The sequence below is a fragment of the Entelurus aequoreus genome, linkage group LG08 (genome assembly GCF_033978785.1).
Source record: "Entelurus aequoreus isolate RoL-2023_Sb linkage group LG08, RoL_Eaeq_v1.1, whole genome shotgun sequence".
NCBI classification, from domain to species: domain Eukaryota; kingdom Metazoa; phylum Chordata; class Actinopteri; order Syngnathiformes; family Syngnathidae; genus Entelurus; species Entelurus aequoreus.
Genome location: NC_084738.1, coordinates 70,210,836 through 70,216,835, shown reverse-complemented (window position 1 = coordinate 70,216,835; position 6,000 = coordinate 70,210,836).

Here is a 6,000-nt window from a genome sequence, read left to right as displayed (position 1 = left end):
CAGGACGGAGCTGAGAGCAGCAGAGACAGAGACGATCACTAAAACCACGAAAGCACTTCACAAACGCATGGGAAAAAGGACTCAAACCAAACGGACTACCGGTGAGCTCACCTCTTTCCACTGGACTGTTTAATCATGATCCGACTGTTGAAGTTTATGCGCTGTGATTGATGGCAGAGCTCAACTTCAGAAGAATGTTTATTTAGATAATTGAACTGTTAAATAAGGTACAATTGGTGCTTATTTTGTTTCTTTTCTTTATCTTATTCACCACAAATATTTGTTTTACTCGTAGAGACAAGAAATGGGCAATTAGGGCGCTTAAAGCCTTGTAAATGTAATTTGAAGTATATTAATATAGAGAGTGGATTTTGCTTTATTAAAAGGCAAAGTAAAACATTTAATTCATGTATAAAAATAGTATTTCTGTTAAAAGTGTTTATGTTAAAAACTACAGTAATATTGGTTTAAAATGCTTGATTTCATATGAATTAATAGAGAAGTGTCAAGTTAAACTTGTTGTAGAAATTCATGTCTAAAGTCTGTATAAAATAATTTAGGCTAAAACTTAAGGTAAAACACGTTGCTTTAAAAGTAGATGGTTCTAACATGTGAACTATATTTCTGTTTATTTAATGCCTAATTTACCTTATTAATCTAAGTTAATTAAGTTAAGTGAAATGCTGGTTAATGTGTATTAATTAATGTTAAAAATGTACTTACCTTTATAAAATACCTGAGTTAATGTACTTACTTTGTTTGTTGCAAAATGCTGTATTTTATTTAAAAGCTTTTATTCTTGTGTGTTTAAAGGTTTTTCACCTTCCAAGATTCCAGTTAATAAACTGAAATACGAGTGAAATCCTGAGCCTCATCGAGTCCTTCCTTTTCAAGTGTGGGAAGCCATGTTGTTATAAATACACCTGACAATGTCACACTGAAGAAGCGTGAGTCAACGTAGTCCGTGTAGTAGGTCAAATTGCAGTATGGAGGACATAGTTATTTTGTAGTGACCTCCCTAGATTTTATAGGACAAATCTCTACTATCATCCATGTTTGAGTTACTGAATGGAAGTGTGCAGGTTCACCATGTCTGATTTGCTAGAGTGATCTCTTAAGGCTTCCAATACCTGCAAGTTAATGTACCATTATCTAATAGGCAAGCTTCTCTTTTAATCGATTGTATTCACTATAAATTAATAGGCAACTATAGATTGATTGTAGCAATACAATTGAAAATGATTGGTCGTCCGTTGGGGTCGGATCCTCAGGGACTCGCAGGTCTAACCCGAGCCCTCTCTTAACGGGTCAATCAACAGGTCGGCAGTTTTAAGAGACAGCTATATACGAGTCTACTTTTAATCATGGTACCGTTTAAAGCAGGGGCGTCAAACTCCTTTTAGCGTGGGAAAGTCTATTCCCACGTGGGCCGGACGGGTGAAATCCTGGCGTGATAACTTAAAAATGCAACCACGACAACGTCAGATTGTTTTCTTTGTTTAACTGTGGCCCAAAATTCTGAAAATGTACACTACCGTACAAAAGTTTGGGGTCACATTGAAATGTCCTTATTTTTGAAGGAAAAGCACTGTACTTTTCAATGAAGATGACTTTAAACTAGTCTTAACTTTAAAGACATACACTCTATACATTGCTAATGTGGTAAATGACTATTCTAGCTGCAAATGTCTGCTTTTTGGTGCAATATCTACATAGGCCCATTTCCAGCAACTATCACTCCAGTGTTCTAATGGTACAATGTGTTTGCTCATTGGCTCAGAAGGCTAATTGATGATTGGAAAACCCTTGTGCAATCATGTTCACACATCTGAAAACAGTTTAGCTCGTTACAGAAGCTACAAAACTGACCTTCCTTTGGGCAGATTGAGTTTCTGGAGCATCACATTTGTGGGGTCAATTAAACGCTCAAAATGGCCAGAAAAAGAGAACTTTCATCTGAAACTCGACAGTCTATTCTTGTTCTTAGAAATGAAGGCTATTCCACAAAATTGTTTGGGTGACCCCAAACTTTTGAACGGTAGTGTATATATCACAAATAATCCTCTTGACAAAACACCTCAAGTTCGTTTAAAATTCTGGGGGAAAAAAAAGTAGTGCAGATTCAGAAACTGTCATAACGAAGGGGTTTTTCGAAAACTTACTGCGAGGATTGTTCTCCCAGGAAGCAAACGGACCATTCCGGCCAGGACTTGAAGGTAGGAACATGATTTATTAATGAATAAGTCCTACACAGGACAAAAGTCAGGAAGTAAAACAAAAGGAAAGCGTGCCGATTGCATGAGAGGCTCAGGGACATCAAACTTAAAGCGGGAAACATACACTACCGTTCAAAAGTTTGGGGTCACCCAAACAATTTTGTGGAATAGCCTTCATTTCTAAGAACAAGAATAGACTGTCGAGTTTCAGATGAAAGTTCTCTTTTTCTGGCCATTTTGAGCGTTTAATTGACCCCACAAATGTGATGCTCCAGAAACTCAATCCGCTCAAAGGAAGGTCAGTTTTGTAGCTTCTGTAACGAGCTAAACTGTTTTCAGATGTGTGAACATGATTGCACAAGGGTTTTCTAATCATCAATTAGCCTTCTGAGCCAATGAGCAAACACATTGTACCATTAGAACACTGGAGTGATAGTTGCTGGAAATGGGCAATGTAGATATTGCACCAAAAACCAGACATTTGCAGCTAGAATAGTCATTTACCACATTAGCAATGTATAGAGTGTATTTCTTTAAAGTTAAGACTAGTTTAAAGTTATCTTCATTGAAAAGTACAGTGCTTTTCCTTCAAAAATAAGGACATTTCAATGTGACCCCCAAACTTTTGAACGGTAGTGTACGCTAACACTTAGCCTGAACTATGGACATGAAACAAACAAAACTTACTGTGGCAAGAAACGAGCAGCATGAACCAATAAATGACGCCAGCACGACTAACTGGCAAAGACAGGCTTCAATTGTAGTCTCTGATTAGAGCAGGTGCGTGTCCCGAACACACGAGGCAGGTGAAACTAATCAGTCGTCATGGAAACCAAAACAAGCAAGGACGCACAAAAACAGGAACTAATGGAGTCTTATACGAACAGAAAATAACAAAAAAAACATGATCCAGACCACAGATCGTGACGAAAACACCGTAAAGAACACAATTAACTTGAATTAATCTCAGTGTGTCTGCAAAGCAATGACATTTGAAGTCACAGCCCATTTAGGAATGAACAAAAACAGAATAAAACATGAATAAAAATGCTTCTAAGTATCAACTACCTCATTTGTGGTTCACACTGTTCAATTTCTTTAAATTTGCACGGAAGACAATACTTTCCACAGAACTATATCAATGTGCAGTGTCTAATGCGGCATTTTAAGTGGGATTACCATTTGTTTATTGTACTCCTGTTTGTTTTAAGTTGGGTCAAGTGGGAGGAGTCACAGCCCGCTTGGTATACTTGGTATTACCCATTTTCAATGCTACTGGGACCCCCAGTGGACACATTTAGAACAGCAGTTTTTTTTAGTTTAAAAATGCAGCTCAATTTTACACTTGGCAAACTCATCTCGCGGGCCGGATTGAACCTGTTAGCGGGCCCGATCCGGCCCGCGGGCCGCATGTTTGACATCCCTGGTTTGACGTACAACGTTGAAACAACATGCTGTTTGACGACGTTTAATAGATGTTGGGTTCTGACGTTGAGTTGACCATTGAAATTTGGTCATTATCCCAACCAATATTCTACAACTCAACCATAACGTTGAAACAACATGCTTTTTGACAACGTTTATTCAATGTCTGGTTGAGACGTTGTTTTGACCGTTGAAATTTGGTCATTATCCCAACCAATACTCTACAACTCAACCATAACTTTAAAACAACATGCTTTTTTGACAACATTTAATAGAAGTTGGGTTCTGACGTTGAGTTGAACATTGAATTTTGGTCTTTATCCCAACCAATACTCTACAACTCAACCATAACGTTGAAACAACATGCTTTTTGTCGACATTTATTCAATGTCAGGTTGAGACGTTGTTTTGACCGTTGAAATTTGGTCATTATCCCAACCAATACTCTACAACTCAACCATAACTTTAAAACAACATGCTTTTTTGACAACATTTAATAGAAGTTGGGTTCTGACGTTGAGTTGAACATTGAATTTTGGTCATTATCCCAACCAATACTCTACAACTCAACCATAACTTTAAAACAACATGCTTTTTTGACAACATTTAATATAAGTTGGGTTCTAACGTTGAGTTGACCATTGAATGTTGGTCTTTATCCCAACCAATACTCTACAACTCAACCATAACATTGAAACTACCTTGTTTTTGTCTACGTTTATTCAATGTCAGGTTGAGATGTTGTTTTGACCGTAGAAATTTGGTCATTATCCCAACCAATACTCTACAACTCAACCATAACGTTGAAACAACATGCTTTTTGACGACGTTTATTCAATGTCAGGTTGAGACGTTGTTTTGACCGTAGAAATTTGGTCATTATCCCAACCAATACTCTACAACTCAACCATAACGTTGAAACAACATGCTTTTTTGACAACATTTAATAGAAGTTGGGTTCTGACGTTGAGTTGAACATTGAATTTTGTTCATTATCCCAACCAATACTCTACAACTCAACCATAACGTTGAAACAACATGCTTTTTGTCAACGTTTATTCAATGTCTGGTTGAAACGTTGAGTTGACCATTGAAATGTGGTCATTATCCCAACCAATACTCTACAACTCAACCATAACTTTAAAACAACATGCTTTTTTGACAACATTTAATAGAAGTTGGGTTCTGACGTTGAGTTGAACATTGAATTTTGGTCATTATCCCAACCAATACTCTACAACTCAACCATAAATTTAAAACAACATGCTTTTTTGACAACATTTAATAGAAGTTGGGTTCTAACGTTGAGTTGAACATTGAATTTTGGTCTTTATCCCAACCAATATTCTACAACTCAACCATAACTTTAAAACAACATGCTTTTTTGACAACATTTAATAGAAGTTGGGTTCTAACGTTGAGTTGAACATTGAATTTTGGTCATTATCCCAACCAATATTCTACAACTCAACCATAACGTTGAAACTACCTTGTTTTTGTCGACGTTTATTCAATGTCTGGTTGAGACGTTGAGTTGACCGTTGAAATTTGGTCTTTATCCCAACCAATACTCTACAACTCAACCATAACTTTAAAACAACATGCTTTTTTGACAACATTTAATAGATGTTGGGTTCTGACGTTGAGTTGAACATTGAATTTTGGTCTTTATCCCAACCAATACTCTACAACTCAACCATAACGTTGAAACAACATGCTTTTTGACGACGTTTATTCAATGTCTGGTTGAGACGTTGAGTTGACCGTTGAAATTTGGTCTTTATCCCAACCAATACTCTACAACTCAACCATAAATTTAAAACAACATGCTTTTTTGACAACATTTAATATAAGTTGGGTTCTAACGTTGAGTTGACCATTGAATTTTGGTCTTTATCCCAACCAATACTCTACAACTCAACCATCATGTTGAAACTACCTTGTTTTTGTCTACGTTTATTCAATGTCTGGTTGAGACGTTGATTTGACCATTGAAATTTGGTCATTATCCCAACCAATATTCTACAACACAAATACAACGTTGAAACAACATGCTTTTTGACAACGTTTAATAGATGTTGGGTTCTGACGTTGAGTTGATCATTGAATTGTGGTATATGTCAAGAACAGTTTTTTGGTTAAACAGTATTTTTTTATTGCAGAAAATAATGTTTTTGTGTCTAAAAATGTTGTTTATATGTCAAGAAGATTCAGATTCAGATTCAGATCAGATTCAGATAGGACTTTATTGTCATTGCACAAGTACAACGAAACTTTGTTTTCAGCACAAACCCGTTCAAGATTAGACAAACAAACAGTGTACAGGGTTACAGAACAGGGACGCTGGTGGGTCGCCATA